General features: G+C 36.1%; 3 protein-coding genes across 3 annotated transcripts in view; 2 read left to right on the forward strand and 1 right to left on the reverse strand.

The window, feature by feature from the left end:
• Nucleotides 1-17,288, forward strand: part of LOC141381669 (BEN domain-containing protein 5-like) — a 495,902-nt gene that overhangs the window by 74,612 nt on the left and 404,002 nt on the right. The window lies entirely within an intron of this gene.
• Nucleotides 1-17,288, forward strand: part of LOC137490953 (uncharacterized) — a 245,143-nt gene that overhangs the window by 25,860 nt on the left and 201,995 nt on the right. The window lies entirely within an intron of this gene.
• si:ch211-271g18.1 overlaps nt 14,197-17,288 on the reverse strand; it is a 16,619-nt gene continuing 13,527 nt past the window's right edge. The window contains exon 8 of the mRNA XM_073947412.1: nt 14,197-17,288. This exon is cut by the window's right edge and continues 779 nt beyond it. The gene's annotated coding sequence lies outside the window, so the exon portion shown is untranslated.

Below are 17,288 nucleotides of genomic sequence, written 5' to 3' on the forward strand. Positions count from 1 at the left end.
TTCTCTGTACATGTTGTCGGTGGAGCTGGTGGTACTGCTGGTGCTGGTTGTGGCCAAATCATAGTGGGAACTATAGTAAAAGTTCAGTGGCATCTGAGGTAACAGGTGGATATTCTATTGATGGAGCAGGTGGAGGAAGTGGCTTTGGTGCTGGTTCAGATTCCTCGTCACCTCATCAAAATTAAACGGAAACTTGTTCAAATAGATTATAATCGCATTTGACTTTTTTTTTTCACTTAAAATGACGATCTTTTTGCTAAATTAAAATAATTCAATCCATTCTTAATACAGGGTTTTGCTTGTCACCCTAAAGAGTTTTACACAGTTATTAATGTTATTCCTAAAAACATCACAGTATTGATCAGAGGTATTCTTTCACACTATTCTGTAATGTTCGCTCTTCCATCTTTATTTTTAGAGATCCAAAATGTAATAATAAGTTTTAAATGAATATTCTTATTTAAAGGCTTCATCCAAATCAGCTCAGACCTCGTTTATTTTAAAAGAATTTAATTCACAGAAATTAGAAAAATAAGAACAAGTTACATTTCTTATTCAATTCTCCCCAAAATTAAAGAACTTCAGTTAAAATGATTAATGATGTGTATCCATCAAAATAATTTATTAAAATTTGATAGTGAGGATAACTTGTTAATTTTGTGAAAGTTATTGAAAACACTGAGCATGTTTTCTACAACTGCATATACTCATGTACATAACTTATAATACATAATGTCATGCGCAGAATTCCACAGATTTTCTGCAGATTTTTAGCCCATCATTAATTCTATTTAATTTACTTGAGTAAATGTGTGTAAATATATATTTATTCACTTTTTAAATTAATAACAGTAATATTATTGACTAATATGAAAATGTTTATCTGATTTATCTACAATGCAGTTTGTACAGTAATATTTTCTGTCTTTTAGTAGAAATATTATATGAGAGACTTGCTTTGTTTACCAGATAAAGTGAATCTAATTGGATTTGCATTTTAAACATTAAATAAAAGTTTAAAAGATAATATTCTTTGTTGCACATAATTAGGTTTTAGTTATGATACTCCTAAAATATTTCGGAAGAAATTAAAAGATTTTTATCAAAATTCTTTGCAGAAATAGCAAAAAACGTCGACAGATTCTGTCTGGCCCTACTCATGACTCATAATACGTAATGCATAATACAGAATGTCTCATGTCAATATCCATGTAAACCCTTTTTACAATAAACAAGTTAAATTTGGTGTAACTAAAACAAATTCTACACAGCATTACCTGGTTGACAACCTTTTACGCTTTGCAAAACATTCTTCATTTATAAATGCAGGTTTTTGGACCTTCTTTTAAAGTGTGACTTTAAGATTATTAGACTCATAAAAGGCCTAATAAAAGTATCCTCTTTTAATTTATATATATATATATATATATATATATATATATATATATATATATATATATATATATATATATATATATATATATATATATATATAACAATCAGAGGAACAATCAGAATTTTAATAATTAAATAACTTGTTACTCTTAAAATAATTTACCTTTAACACAATAAAACTATAACCTACACACACACACCACTTGCAGACAGCACACAATATAATCTATCAGTGCACATGAGCAGTACAACATGTATTGAATATTAATAATAATTGGAATTTACAGATAGCTGAAGTCATTCAGTAGTCTGTTGAGTACTGGAATTAGCATGTAAGCTAACAAATCACTCATATTCTCATTCACAATAGAGACACTGGGTTTCCCATACACCGATTTATTTGTAGTATTGTGGGAGTTTTCACATAAACATTTCTTTAAGGGAAACCAGTTGTCTACAGAAAGTTTAATTGTCTTCATGAAGAAAACTTGTTTCTTTTCTCAGATCAGTCAATCATAATAAATGTGTAGTGTTTTGAAACCAAAGTGTTCATTTGTTACCCACAACACATCAAGATTTGATCAAGTCAAAATCTCATAATCTGACACAAATCTGATCCGTGGTAACTGGCAAATGGCATTGTGTAGTCTGATCAGGGCTTTATGGAGTCTGCATCAGTCGCTCACTCATTCATTGCAAGTTCACACCGGCCGAGTTTAGGTAGACTTTCAATCACCAGCAAGTTTTGTAAAATTGCAGACAAAAGCCCAAAATTGGAGGCAAATTGGTGTTTGTTCCAGGGAGTGACAATCAAACAATGTAAATGATCAAAAACACAGTCTAAGGGTGTAGGACAGTTTCCCTGCATCTCCCAAAACATTTTCTCCTCCCTAATCCTTCTAATTCTCCTTTCAGAGCCGACCATTTGATTGCAGTGTGCAGAAAATTGGTTTTCAGTTCATAATACCTTGAAACACATAAAATTATTTTGCTTTCTTGCAGCCCTGTAGAAACTCTCACAACCTGATACATCTTCACCCCTCTTCATTTATTGAGTTTAAATCTTCAGGTTCAAAGGGTTTCATTCCAGTAACTTGATATGTATTCAAGAGTTCACAATTGTCGCGAGATGCTATCCCATTCTATCCTTGGAGAAAGCCTTAAATTAATTTAAATTACTTTAATTTTAACATACGTTCCTGGTCCAAAATATAAGGAAGCTGCAAGCCAAATAACAGACAGCTATAATGATGCCTTGGCTCGTTCATCGGATCAACCGATTTTAATTCTTGGGGATATGAACTTATGTGAGTTATTAAGCCATTTGCCTACTTTATATCAGTATGTGGACTGTCCGACCCAATCAACATGCATATTGGGTAAATGTTTTGGCAATATAAAAGACAGATATAAAGCTGTGTGTCGCCCTCCGTTGGGGAGGTCGGACCACAACATCATACACCTGTTACCCAAATATCGAGCTAAGTTTAAACAAGAAAAACCAGTGACTAAAGAGATACAATTATGGACAAATCAGAGCAAAGAGGAACTAAGGGACTGTTTTGAAAATACAGAGTGGCAAGTGTTTTTTGATGCATGCGAAAATGTACATGAAACTACTGATACCATTACATCTTACATAAGTTTTTGTGAAAGTAATTGTGTTAAGACTAAAACAATTCAGATGTACCCAAATAATAGGTTATGGTTTAAAAATGATCTTAAAACATGTGTAAATGAGAAAATATCTGCTTTTTAAAATGGGGATATTGAATTAGTTAGACAGAAAAGAAAGGAACTCAGGGGTCAAATTAAGAAAGCCAAATTTGCATACAAAGACAAGATTGAGGATAAGTTATTTAAAAGTAGTGCTAAAAAGGCGTGGGAAGGAATGAACAGTGTCATGGGAAGAACGAAAAAGGCATGTTTATCACATGGTGCACCTATGGTAGAAGATTTAAATATTTTCTTTGCTAGGTTTGATAAAGGGGAATGTAAAATTGAATGTGATAAAATCTGTTCTAATATTCCTGCATACGAGCCCATTAAACTTAAAGAGTATGAAATAGCAGCTTGTCTTGCTAGTACAAAGCCAAATAAAGCACCTGGCCCAGATGGGCTTAAAGGTCGCGTGTTGAGAGATTATGCTTTTCAGCTAGCTAGTGTATTCACCCGTTTGTTTCAGCTTTCGTTAGACTGTAAAGTGGTTCCAAATTTATGGAAAGAAACAAAAATTGTTCCAGTACCCAAAATATCCAATGCCAATCAGTTAAAAGATTTTAGACCAATAGCTCTTACATCTATTTTGGGTAAATGTATGGAAAGAGTATTATCAAGGCACATCTGATACAAGGTGGTCAACTTTTTGGACCCCCTTCAGTTTGCATATAGGGGAAAGAGGGCACTGACGATGCTGTAACAACTTTGTGTGATTTTGCTGCTGAACATATTTAACAGACCATAGGTTGATTTATGGTCCGTCATTATGCAGGGTTCTATAAATACAGATATTGAGTTATTAATTAAATCATTAGACACTAATCAATAGTCAATTCGAGAATGAAGAGACAAGTCCTTATTACACCAAGTAAATTCCTTCTTGTCTGTGTTCTTATGTCGCCACACATCAGTAAGACCCAATCTTAAGCATACATTATCTAATTCAGTGGAAGGACCCGGTTTAGTTTTAGGAGGCCATCTATCAATGGTTTCATTAAACACTGTATTGAAATCTCCTCCCCAAGTTACTTTGGCTGAAGGATATATAAAAATGAAGTGTTGAATCCTGGATTTAATATTTGTAAAAAGCATATCGTTATTCACTTTGTTATCAGTTGCACTAGTAACAAAGTAGATTCAACCACAATCATCCTTTTCAAATTTTAATATTTGCCCTGTAAATTTATCTTGTAAGACTGCAACCCCTGCTGAGCGCTTACTACCAAATGATAACCAGATCTGTTTTCCACACTGGTTTGAGAGTAACATCAGTCCTACTCCAACATCAGAGATATTATGAAGCATATAACTGACAGGATTATATGATGACATAACACATGTAACAGTCATACAAAACTGAGTGATGCAGAACATACATTAAACAAGATAAATGAACATATGAGGGGATCCATCATATTTAAATGATTAGACTGTACAGATAATTTTCTTCATTATTAGAGAGGTTTTTAAAGCTTTCTTGTTTCTTGTAATTACGGTCAAAAATTATAAAATGTTTGTAAATCTTTACAGAACAAATTAAAGGAGGGAGTAAGAGACTTTGCCTTGTGTAAAAATGATCAACTTCAAAGCATTATCGAGCGCATCATAGGCAGTTTTACAACTCAGAAGAAGAATCATGCACTCCTCAAAATTAATTATGTTGTAAAATGAATCAGAAATCAACCCTGAACCTGTTTCCAGAAATCATCAGAGAATGTACAAGAACAGAAGAGCTGTAGAAGACTTTCAGGCTCAGTGTTACAGCAAGAGCATTGTGCTGAAATGTCTGATTAAATGTATTAATAAATATATAGCAGGGGTAACACCTGTCTAATCTTCTGAAATGAACTTCTTTGACCTTATTTGGGAGTAAATGGTATTACTTGTTGACCAAATATCATCTATAAAAGGTAAAGAGAAGTATTGTTTCCATTTCAGAATGTCTTTCGGGAAACAGCGACTTTTGTGAATGAGACATTTCCTGATGTGGAAGTTTTTACACTTTTGATCTGAGATACTGACACCACCAAGCACAGTGTTTGAGTTTGCTTTGAGACTGAGTTATAAGTCAGATGAATTTTCATTAAGTAAAGCAGTTTATTAGAGATGCTTTCCACAATCCCGTTATAATCATCGTGCAAAAACACAGTCCCTGAAGAGGAAAGCATTTCCTGATGAGTGTAAATCTCACCACTGCTACTCAGTAAATCTGAAACTCAAATAATCCCCTTGTTTTTGTGCAGCACATGCTGGTTATTCCACAGAATGCTGGTGTGTGGAGAAAAGTTCTGTTTAAAAGCAATTGCGATAGGTCCCGGGTTCAAATCCCGGACGAGCCCCCAATTAATGTTATGACCACAGTCACAACATCAAATAAGGGAAAACACAAACGGATCGGTCTAGGGGTTTTATTAACTGAATAACTAAATATAAACAAAGCATGGGAAGAAAACAGAATAAACGAAGGCTGAAAACAAAAGGAGCACCACTCCACGTCTGGACGGCCGCTCAAATCCCCGTCACTGAAACACTGCAGCGCGAGCTCTTAAATCGCAAACAGTCAATGGTCAAACAGCAACAAAACACTAGAGGGCGACAAAGTAACATAAATAAATAAATAATAAATACATGGACATGTAACATCCATGCTTCTAATGATTGCTTATGAAAGGTTGATCATTTAATAGGAAGTTTAGTACATTTGGAGTCACAAGAAAGCAAAAAGTTTAATCCAACACATTTGTCAAAGAAGAGATTTGTTATATAAAACCAGTGAATGACTTTGGGAAAGGCAGTGTTTCATCCAATTCATTTTAAACATTGTCAAATCAAGAACAGTGAGTCCACCTTTCGAAAAGGTTATTGTTTTCTTTTGACATATTCTGTCCTGTTTTTCCAGATGAACTGAAATATAGCCCTATCAATCTCTGTAAACATTTCGGGATTAACATAAACTGTAAGGAGAGAGCGGGATAGAGCAGCCTTGATATTCCTTCAGCTTTGGAAAGTAGAAGACGTCCATGGATAGTCAGGTTCCTCTGAGACCAGCAATTAAACACAGTTTTGACTTTCTTTAAACATTTAGAAAAGTTATGATCCTTTCAGAAGAACATTCTTTAATTGTAATAACTCAATATGTGATGGTGTGCTTGACCTTAATTCCACAAACATCTGAGATATCAGAATAAAGAATTGTCATCATTTCAGATTTTTCTGATTAACAGAAAGGCCAGAAGCATTCGACAATCATTTTAATGCCTGTGATATTTCAGGGACTTGTTATTATTATGTATAGAGACACATGCATCATCTGCACTATTTGAACACCTTCAACATTTGAGCAATCGACCACATAAAGATGAAGAAGCTCTGCAACCACCAGAAAAGAGGAACAGGACAACCTTGTCTGATTTCTCTTCCAATGAAAAAACGTGGAGAAGCTCGCTGATGCAAAGACACATTACTAGTGAAATCTTTATACAGAGTCTGAACAGTTCTCACAGACTCTTGACCAAAGCCAAAATGCTTCAAAGCGTCCTACATGAAGGGATGCTCGACAGTGTTGATGGCCTTGTAAAAGTCTAAACACAAAATGAGAGCATCATCGTTCACCAACTCTGAGCAATCTAAAAGGTCTAAAACAAGACGGATATTATTGAAACATGTCGATCCTTCATGAAACCTGATTGTGAGAGTGAAATGTGTTTAATCTTCTAGCATATACTGCGGTGAGAATTTTATAATCAGAATTAAGCAGAGTTACCAGTTATCAAGAAAAGGTTTCTCCTTATTTGGTTTAGGGATCAGTGTGATTATGCCTTGCTTCATTGATTCAGCTAATCCTCCTCTATCTAAGCAGTCTTTAAACATATTCAACATAATTAACAAGTATTTATGTCACTCCAAAACAGCCTATAAATATCAAATGACAAACCATCTGTTCCTGGGCTTTTATTAAATGGGTTTATTGTAATTACAGTGTCCAATTCCTCTACAGTTATTACAGTCTCTCAAAGATCATGATGATCATCATTAATGATTGGAATAAATGACTGAACATTACAGAAGAATTGATCAGAGCATTCTGGCTGAAAGGAAGAAGTAAGACTGGGAAAACTCATATACAAACTTTAATATTGTTCCTTCATCTGAGATTAAGTGACCATTAATATCAAGGGTTGATATGCTTTTCTGCTCACCTCTTTTCTTTTCTTAAATAAGAAAAATAGGTTGAATTATTTTCTCCAAATTCTGGCCACTTGACCTTGTGAACACACCTTCAGCCGTCTCCACATAAAGAGTATCAAGGTCTTTCTTCAGTGTATATAACTTCTCTTTTTCCTGTTCGCTAGGAGAGGAGAGACATACACTATTATTTATGTCCTGAATGATTGCAGAGCTCTTTAATTCCCTTGTGTTGGAGAGTTCTTTGCCAAACTGTATAGAGAAATTCGACATTAAAAGATTTCCCATTTCCTAATTGCAGAGTCTGAATCAAATTTAATTTGTTCAATTATTTCCTTAATACCTGAACAGTGTGATGAGTATTGTGAAAAGGAAGTATTTAGTTTCCAATACCCTGCCCGTCTAAAAAAAGCGATTGGAACCCTTCGATATTTTAAGATCAATACACACATGATCAGTTAGCGGAGATTGAGAAACAGTACAGCGATTAATAAAAGAAGCTAGCCGATCTGACACCAGCCATAAGTCTATTCTAGATCTTTACCACATGTCTGCTTTAAACCAAGTAAAACAGGGCTTACTGATTCCATGGAAGTGTCTAAAAGCATCCAACAACAAAAGGCTGTTACAAGAGTCGTTTATAACTAAATTAAATAGTATCTTTTAAAAGACAAGTCTATATGGTGTTAAAAGACAACACAGACGGGTTAAATCTGTCTTTCAATGTTAAAGTAGAGGGCTTTAATTACACAATCTATGCTACTTCAGAGAGTGTAATGAAATGTTTTAGCTGTGGACATTTTGGTCATTTGGTCAATTTTTTGCCCTGATGCGATTGATCCTGCTGCTGTTTCTGACATTACACCTGCTGCAGAGACTGTGGCATCTTCTGCTGATGGTTCAGTCTCTGAGGTGGCAGTAGAGTCTGAATCAAATACATTGACTCTGGCTGAAATTGTTGCAGGGCCTTCTGTTGTACCTGCTTCAGTTAATTCTGAGATAGATGGCATGAATGGTCACATTGTTACGCCAGTATTGACAAAAAATATAGCAGTCACTGGAAAAAGCAACGAGGCTGGAAATGAAGCGGAAATGCAAACTGAGGGATTTTTCAAAGCTCCAATAAAAAGGAGAAAAGGCAGAGGTAAGACGACAATGACACAAGCCAAAGAAGACAAGAGCGAAACTGAAAGTGCAGTTTCAGACAATGACAGCGATTCTTCAGACTCCAATGATTCAGGCTGCTCTTTTCTTCATCACTAAATGAGGATGAAGAGCAGTCAGTGGTGTACAACACTGAACAACTACCTAAGCTTTCAAGAGAAAGAAAGAGACTGAAGCTGAAGACTATTGTCCAGATCCATCTGCTCTTATAAGAGATGTAAAGAGGTGCATGAAGGAAGGTGCTTTCTGTGATCAGGAAGTGTAGCGTCTTAGAAAATCCATGAGAAAAATGAGAAAACAAATGCGTGAAGATGAAGAACAGGACATGGTGTGATAGCTTCTTCTGTTTTTGACTGTTTCTATCATTTATGAGAGACTTTAAGATTGGAGCTCTACACTTGAATGCTGCTAGAAACAGTCAGAAGAGAATGTGTCTGTCTGAGTTTATAAAGATGAAACGTATTGATGTGACCTTCATTCAAGAGTCTCAAAGTGCTTTATTTAATGAAATAGACTGGAGAACAGAATGGGATGCTCAAGTGTTCATGAGTCACATGTCCTCTAATAGTGGAGGAGTAGCTCTATTGCTTTCACAGCAGTTTTCACCAATTCTATGTGGAGAGAAAGAAATAGTCAAAGGACGTTTATTACAAATTAAAGTAAAACTTGAGAATATTTTAATGACTTTTTATAATATTTACGCTCCTACAAAAGTAGATGAAAGAATAGATTTCTCCAATGCTTTTAGTGCTGTCCTTAAAGATATCAAATCAGAAGATTTTTTTTCATTTTAACAGCACAGAGAATGAGAAGAGAGATCCAAATCACTCAGAAACACATCCTGCTTCACTGAAAGTGCTTCCACAATTAGTAAGAATGTTTGATTTATGTGATGTGTGGAGGAATGATCATCATGAAAATAGACAGCACACTTGGGCACATAGTAAGAATCATTTTATTTCAATGGCAAGGCTTGATAGATTTTACATGTTTCATTTTCAAGCAGATTGTGTCAAAGATTGTAAAATAGTTCCGGTTGGGTTTTCAGATCACTTTTCTGTTATTTGTACTATAATTGTTAATTCTGTGAAGATTAGGAGTGCCTATTGGCATTTTCATACGTCTCTTTTAAAAGATGAGAAATTTATTGAAATCTTTTCTTTTTTTGGAGGAATTTTAAAGAAGAAAAACATCTTTATTCTTCACTGCAGCAATGGTGGGATTGTGGCAAGATTCACATTAAACAATTATGCCAAGAATACACTTTTAATGTCACTAAAGGAGTTCCTGAATCCATGAAGAAATGAGAGGATGAACTAACAGACCTGTTTAACACAACAGCAGCTATGATTAATCTGAAACCCGAAAATCAAACACAGATTTGCTGGCTGACCTTTGAGGAGTAAAAGCACAAGGAGCATTCATTCATTCAGGTTTAATAAACATTACACAAATGGATGCTCCTTCTAAGCTTTTTTAATCTAGAACAGAAAAATGGCCAAAGTGGAATTATTCATTCACTAAAAAATAATGCAGGAGAGGAACTTTATAATCCAGTGACATACATAAACATGCTGTTCACTTTTATTCAGAATTATACAGATCATATAGAAGTTAAAGATCTCCCAAACACTGATGAAGACTCTAATGCCATGCTTGAGCTCTCATTGTCACAGAATGAATTATACACAGCGGTAATGAGTATGGGAAGTGGAAAGACTCCAGGTGTTGATGAATCCCAGTGGATTTCTATAAATATTTGTTGTCTGTGATAGGTGATGATGTTCTTTTGGTTCTTGATGACAGTTTAAATAAAGGTTTACTCCCATTAAGCTGCAGAAGAGCTGTAATTACTGTGTTACCAATAAAGGAGACTTGCAAAGAAGAAGCAACTGGAGACCAGCATCACTTCAGTGCACCCATTATAAAATACTGTCATCAGCATCAGCTACACGATTGAGTAAGGTAATAGGTCAAGTAATACACCAAAATCAACATTATTAAATACAGAATAGATCAAATTTTGAAAATATTTATTTGGTTATAGATGTTTTAGAAGTAATTGGGTATTAATTGTGGACTGATCTGGACTGATGAAGAGAAAGCGTTTGACCGTCTACAACATGAATATATAAAAAAGCTTTTAGAAATGTTTGGTTTGAGCCCAGCGTTTGTAAATATGATCAATGTTTTGTACAGAGACATTCAAAGTGTATTAAAAGTCGACGGTGGTCTGAGCGCTGCTTTTACAGTACAGAGAGGAGTTAGACAGGGATGTGCTGTGTCTGGGATGTTGTACACACTGGCTATCCAACCTGTGCTGAATAAACTAAGCTCTGAGATAAAGGGTGTGTGTGTTCCTCATTGTGACGTTTCTCTGCATCTTTCTGCTTATGCTGATGATGTTGTTTCATATCGAATGCGGAAGATATTCAGAAACTGGATTTTATTGTAAGTGATTTTCAGAAGATATCCTCTGCTAAAGTCAACTGGGGAAAGAGTGAAGCCCTGCTTGTGGGCAGCTGGAGCGGTGTCCCTCCCAAGTTACCTGGAGGTTTGACATGGAAGAAAGGTGGCTTAAAATACCTTGGGTGAAGATGACTGTGTTCAGAAGAATTGGAATGGTACGCTTGAGAAAATCCAAGGACTTCTACAGAAATGGAAATGGTTACTTCCCCAGTTATCGTATAGAGGCCGCACACTTATAGTTAACAACTTGGTGGGAAAGTCAAAGTGTTCTCTTCTTACCAAAAGATGAAGAAGGTAAAGGCTTGGTTGGTCTTGTGAGTAGAGGAGCAGCGTATAAACTGCAGTTCATCCAGAAACTATTGTTTGGGCCCAAGAGTCTTGAAGAGCCGGTGGTTTTCGGGGGCCGCTTAGAAGTGTCAGGAAATGACACTCCAGGAATGATGGACATATTAGTATCCAAAAAAATGCCACGGTTGAGAGAAGTAATGAAAGGAGTATGCAGAATGATCTATAGACCAATTACCATGTTTGTAAACATTCAGGATGCGCGCGCAGGGAGGTGGCAGAAAGCAACCGGGAGCCCTAGCATTTACAGCGAGGGGATGACATCAGATGCAGTGCAGAGTTTGTTGTTGTCTTAGAAATAAGATATATTACTTACATATTATATATATTATTTACATAATGCATACAGCATATTATAACAGCTCGTCGCCTAGTGATAAGCACAGTGATTCGGCAAAATTAACGCTAAAGTGAGCGGCGTTCATCTGACAGCTCCATTTGCGATAGCACCCTCCCAATGAATATTGGATAAGACGAAGTGACCAAGCATCCAGCCCCAAATATACAATCTCATTGAAGCTCCGAGTGATTTTACAAGAGAGAAGTTAAAGGTCTACAATTCTTTAGATGCCAACAATTTTGTTCTTTGTGGTAATGTGCAAGAAATATGTTCCATGATGACCAGATTTAAGAGCTAAACACAGAGATTCCGCCTAGCCAAAGATAAAGAAACAAGACGGAGCTAACGTTATACAAGGCCTGGGTAATTAATCACCAACACGCAAAACAACTGCATTCTTACAGTGAGCTGCACCTGTATGGCAGGGTATGTGAACCTACACATAAAGGTAAAGTTGGTTTTATATTCGCACATTCAGACTTTCTCCTTAATAATATAATTTCATAAAAAAATTATTTGCAAACTCTAAATAGCGAAATCATATTAGCAGCAGCCAATGACTATCAAAGTGCAACATTGTTCACAGTCAAATAAACAATGCTAATGTTGTTTTCAAGTCACACTTGCAGGTTATTTCAGACCGAATATTCAAAGTGCCGTGGTAAACAATATAGGGAGAGTGTCACAAGTTGTCACTGAATGAATCTGTGAATATAAAACTAAGTTTACCTTAATAAACATTACTTTCACGTTTCATTCTTAGCATTCAGTGTCAGCAGTTTAGTTAACCATATGTAACGGTTTTGCTGAAATCATTTTAGCAACCAAAAACGAGTGATGTGTCTGATTCATTCAGCTCCCATTTCAAGAGTTCACACTTAGATATTGCTTGACAGCTGTAAGCAGGTTTGGCATGCTCTCCCGGGAGAGAACCCTGAGCTCGGAGATAGTTGAGCCCAGGGCTCCCGCCAGGTCCATAGAGCATGTGAGGGGAGTACAAGATCAGGTGGTTCTCGAGAGCTCCCCCTTTTGTAAAGGAGAAAAGGAGGAGAAAGGGGTGAATGGGGGGTTTCTTCGGAAAACGAAGATAAGGGAGTAATGTCTAGCTAGGCTACTTATAGTGGGTTAGGATAGATCTGATTGGCTAACTAATGAGTGTAGATAGGTGGCCAGCTGCTGTCAATTATATCCAAAGACGTCTGCAGTCGGTATTAAAGCAGTGTGTGATGTATGGTAAAAGTTAAGTTTTCTATTTTTGGACTCGAATTCGGCATCCTACCGCAAAACACTACATCTTTCCCATTGCAGCCTGTCTGTTTTTTGCAACCGGGGACCCGTGTGACGTCATGTGTGACGTAGGTTGGTAATTGGTCTATAAAGCAGCATTGATGAGAAGAGGAGGACACTTGCAGTGGAGAATATTACATGGTGCTGTAGCTGTGAACACAAATGACCCCTAATATAAGTGAGACGTGTCCATTTTGTCCAGAGAGAGAAACTATTGTTCATTGTTTTACAGAGTGTACGAGACTTTCTTCACTGTTTAATATCCTGACTGCTTTATTTTCATGAATGGGTAATTTTTGTACAAAAAATGTTTTTATTTTAGGTTTTCAGTAAAGCAAATTCAGAAATACAAATGTCCACTAATTCATTTCTTATTGGCCCAGCAAAATGAGCAATCTGTGTTTCTAGGAGAAATAAAATCCAACAAAGAAATGGACAAAACCCTGCATCTATTATTAAAAACAGGATTACTTCTAGAATTAATGTTGATTTTAATGACTGTAACTTGACAAATGCAGTGACTGTTGTTGAGTGTGAATGGTGTTGTGATGCTGTGCTGTGTTCTGTCATCAATGAAGACTTGCTTTTATAAATAAACTGATGTCAATAATACCACATGTGGAAATGAGATGAACAATCACTCAATAATTGCAATTAAAGGGTTAGGTAAAATCAAAATCAATCCTCTCTCTTTATCTCTCTCTCACAAACACACACACACAAACACACACACACACACACACACACACACACACACACACACACACACACACACGTGCATAAAACCAAATTCACGTGCATAAAATATTTATTTAAATTCACAAAAAAATTTCACGTCCACAAAATAAAAATACATTTTCATAAAATACGTTTCACAAATGCAAAACACCATTTGCAAATGTATAAGAGTGTACAAAAAGTTTTGAATGTTTAAAACTTGCGAGTTCATCCTGAATGAGAATGTGCTAATCCTCTTTCACGTACGACTCCCCCTGGATACATGTGTGTGTATTTTTGAGACTTTCCTGCCAGAGTCAGGGCAACTCGTACCTCTCAGCCAATCAGATGAGAGCTGTATTCAATGACACCCACTTTGCGCTCCTTTTGCGCAGACTGCAGTCGCACTTTTTTTTTCATTTATTTATTTACTTGACCATATCCTCACTCTTTTTATCCATTATTCTGGATATTTACACTCTGGGCTCTATTTTGACGGTCCATGCGCAAAACAGAAAACGCAGGGCGCAAACGCTTTCAGGGCGTGTCAGAATCCATATCTGCTAATTTAAGGACGGGAAAATCTGCTTTGCGCTGTGGCGCATGGTCTAAAAGAGTTGAGTTTATTTTCTTAATGAGTTATAGGTGTGTTTTGAGAATAAACCAATCAGAGTCTCATCTCCCATTCCCTTTAAAAGTCAGCTGCGTCACGCAATAGAGCATTTGCTATTTACAGGGCGTAAAGTAAGTCTAAGTGGAAAAACTGAGCATTTCACAAGTAAACAGTTAACAGTTTTTTTTTTTTAACAGAAAACAGTTAAACAGAGCATCTACCGCGCAAGAATGAGAGATAATTGATCTACTTTCACTTTCGCTCTCGTGGATAGGGAAACCTTTATGAACAGACATCAATTAGCCTATAAATAATTAATTTCGTTTGTTAAGCGCAAATATTTGTTTCAAAACTATTTCTAAATTCAGTTCTAATTTCCAGCAAACTAATAAATGAACAATAATAACGAAGTGTGTTCAAAAACCTGAGTTATATCCTAAAACACATGCTGTGCCCCATATGGTCTAAAACCTGACAGGTGGGCAAATCTAAGCTTGTTTTTAATAAAACAAAGATAAATATGGATATAATAAATAATACTGCTAATAATAATAACATTATACAAAAGCAAATTGTTATGAATGAACTGAAAAAGCCTCCCGAGATGAAGAAGACATAAAAGCAGTGGTTTTTCATATTTATGTAGGCTAGAAAATAATGTTTTGTAATATTTTAATCCTTTATATTTATATCCTATATATATCCTTAATATTTAATTTTTTCATATGTAAAGATATTTGCGTATTGCTCTACATCTTGTGCGTATTAAGCAGTGTGTAAGCGAGGCTTAACTCTGCGCCGGAGTTTAGACCGGGTTTGTTTTGGTCTATTGAAAAATCTATTATAGTTTTTCAAAATAGCAACGCGCCTCAGAACGCCTTCCTTTTTAGACCAGAATGCCTATGGGTGCACATATGAGCGCTAATACATTTGCTATTTAAACAACGTAGCGCAACGCCTCAAAACCACTCTTGCGCCAAGCTGAAACTAGCAAACACTCAGCACACAAAGACACTCTCTCAAACAAACACACAAGCATACATGTACACACGTAAATACAGACTTCCTCACACGCACACAGACACTTTCTTACACACACACACACTCTCTCTCTCTCATACACACACACACACAAACACACTATCACATACACAGACTCTCGCACACACACAAACACACACTCTATCACACACACAGACTCTCACACACACATACACACTCTCTCACACACAAACACACACACTTTCTCTTTCTCTCACACACACACACGCATGTGGACACACACTCTCTGTCGCACAGACACACAAACACACACACAGACTCCAACACACAAGCACACACACAAAGACACTCTCTCTCAAACATACACACAAGCATGCATGTACACAAACTAATACAAACTCTCTTACACACACACACACACAAACAGAGACACTCTCTCTCACACACACACACACACATGTAATATGAGACAGACAGAGCAGTGAACACACACACGCACACACAGATCTCTTTTTTACTCACACAAAGACACACACACACACACACACTCACTCTCTCTTTCTTTCCCACACATAAACACATTCACTCTCTCTCTCACACAGAGACACCAGGGGCCTGTTTCAGTAAGGAGGTTCAAACAACTTTAAGTTTAAACTTGAACTCTGAGTTGATTTACCGAGAGATTAAAAACTCTTGAGTTTTCTGTTTCAGAATAGCTGATATGAGCTGGGTCAATCAACTTTGAGTAGACCAACTCAGAGTTAAGCGCGCACACCGTGACTATAAAAAGGCATTATCAATAGAACGTAGATATTATGAGTGACTACGGCAACATCTTAAAAAAAAAGAGATCACCATTTCTTTCTCCGGCTGAACTTGATCTGCTCATGCAAAGTTATAGCAAATATGAGCGTATATATTTAAAAAGAAGCAACCATCAGTGAAACAGACAGTTAGCGTGGGAAAACAGCTGCTCAAGTTAATGTGTAATTTTTCATTTTAAGTAGGCTATTTAAACATTTAAGTATAATAAAATAAGTAATGTGACGTTTATAGCCTACTTTTTTTCTAAAATTTTATACACTTTTATCAGTTTTAATAGATTTAACAGTGCACTTGTTGTGTGTCTGCCTTTTTATTGATCAAGTGATAGAGGTTTATATAACATTAAGAAGGTACGCAGTAATAAAATAACTTTTAGACAGAATAATAATCCCATTAATCTAGTAACAGTGCATGTCGAAGGTTAAACTAATTATTTATGAAAAAAAGGACAAGCCTCGTACGTGACTTTGTTCTGTGTGTGACAAAAATGTAGGCTATAGCTGTGTTTCCATCAAAATATAGGCTATTACATAAATTTTTGCAAAACTGGAATAACGCCTAAAAATAAAGCAGCGTTTTTATCCAAAGCGTCGAAGAGAATACAATCGTCACTTCCTGATTAACTTGCGCCAAACTATCAACAGTAAAAACAGAATTTACTGCAGTAGAATAGGCTGCGTCAATGATTTTTTATTTAATTAATGTACTTGCGCCTCAGAAGACAATTGACACACAATGAACACGTGGGGGCGTTTGAAGCCATGAGACGCGGAGACACGCTCCAGACGCTCGGTGGTAATTAATAATATACACTGATACTGAAACAGTTAAGGCATTTTAGAAGGACTAAAACAACATTTAAGATGTTCTACAGTGTGCTCAGTCAGCTGGTTTGTCCATTCACACACATTTAACAAACCTTTTTTTAATGTTCATACTGTAATTTGTTAAGTGCACTTCGTAGTTCATGCGCATCTTTTCTTATCAAATAAAAGTTTAACCTACTCAGTTATACTCAGCACATGTTTTATTATGCGTATTTTCAAAAGTTATGTGAATCATAACGTTTCCATCAATCATTTTTATGGGCATCTCCAAAATGAGCTCTAAAATAGGTGTGTGGAAATGTAAGACTAATGCGAGAAATACCGCTTCATCTTTAAAAAAGGGGAGGAGACTGACAGAAACTCCGAGTTTAGAGAATAAAACCTGCTCCGGACCAGGTTA

Source organism: Danio rerio, chromosome 4 (assembly GCF_049306965.1).
Source record: "Danio rerio strain Tuebingen ecotype United States chromosome 4, GRCz12tu, whole genome shotgun sequence".
NCBI lineage: Eukaryota > Metazoa > Chordata > Actinopteri > Cypriniformes > Danionidae > Danio > Danio rerio.